We start from the raw sequence: 1384 nt of genomic DNA, 5'->3' as shown, positions 1-1384 counted from the left end.
TCCAGGTTGGCTTTTTTGATTAGGGGTTCCACAACTGCTACTTTAAAATGTGCTGGTACAACTCCTGTTGTAAGACTGCTGTTTATTATGTTATGGACTGAAGGTCCAATAGTCCCCCAGACCTCCTTGAATAAGCGGGTGGGGATGGCATAACGGGCAGGACGAGGGTTTAATCTTTGCAACAATGTCACTGAGAGCTAAGAGCGACACAGGTTCAAATGATTAAAAACAGGAGCATGAGTATTAACCGACGTATTAACAGACGTCGGGGGGTCGATTAGAGAAATTAGAGAAAACTTTCGCATACCTCCGAGGCTTGTGGATAAGGGAGGATTTAACAATACTTCAATGGTTTTAAATAATACTCGTGGTTTATCAGCATTAGTTGAAATAATATCAGAGAAATATTTGGTTTTTTCAGCCTTGACGGTAATTTGGTACATTTTCCAGCAGGTTTTGAGGGTGTCATATATATGATGCTTGGAGCTTGTCACTTTTCCACCTGCGCTCCGCCTTTCGACATTCTCGTCTGGCGGCGCGAGTGGTGTCATTGAGCCAAGGCTCAGCCTTAAGTCGGGGGCGCATGACTTTTAAGGGCGCCACGGAATCAAGGGCGCTGGTACAGGCGGACAAGAAGGCAGATGTTAATTGCTCAGTGTTCTGCTGACCCTCTGAAATTACAGGCTGAGCTGTGCTCGTGAAAACTGAGCTAAAATGGATAGGAGTGGAGGGTTTGAGCATACGACAGTGACGAATAGAAACACATGGTTTTAAAATATTACAGGGTAATAGAAAATCGAATAAGACAGGCATATGATCAGATAGAACAGTACCACACACTTGGACATTTGAGATGGTCAGATTACACGATAAAACAAGGTCTAAAATATGACCCCGCTCATGTGTGGGTTCAGTAACATGTTGAATAAAATTAAAAGCATCAAGAGTGTCCATAAATTCTTTAGCTAGGGGCACAAGGTGAAGAAATGTGAAGGAGAAAGCCTAAAAACCCTCCAGGGGCTTGCAAGTGGCTTCTCCAGGCATGTTTTAGCTTGTTTATAGGCAATCATGCTCCTCACTGTATCCATCATGGCCATGAACAAATAGCTGAAACCATGTCCCACATCTTAAATGGTTGCCATGTTTACAGGGGCCTTTACATATGTAGGCATGACAGAATAGTGGTTTTGATATCGAAAGACATCTCTTCCATTTTCAGGTCCTCCATCATGCTTTATAAGCATTCTACTGTGAAGCTGAGGATGTTTAACCTGTGTATAATGATTCTGTGTTCTCTGTCCTGTGTCCGACATGTCAGCTGTACTGTATGTAACGATGCTGTCCTGTGGCCGACATGTCAGCTGTACTGTATGTAACGATGCTG

The sequence above is a fragment of the Protomyctophum bolini genome (genome assembly GCF_963924005.1).
Source record: "Protomyctophum bolini genome assembly, chromosome: 24".
Lineage (NCBI taxonomy): Eukaryota > Metazoa > Chordata > Actinopteri > Myctophiformes > Myctophidae > Protomyctophum > Protomyctophum bolini.
This window is presented reverse-complemented; position numbering follows the sequence as displayed.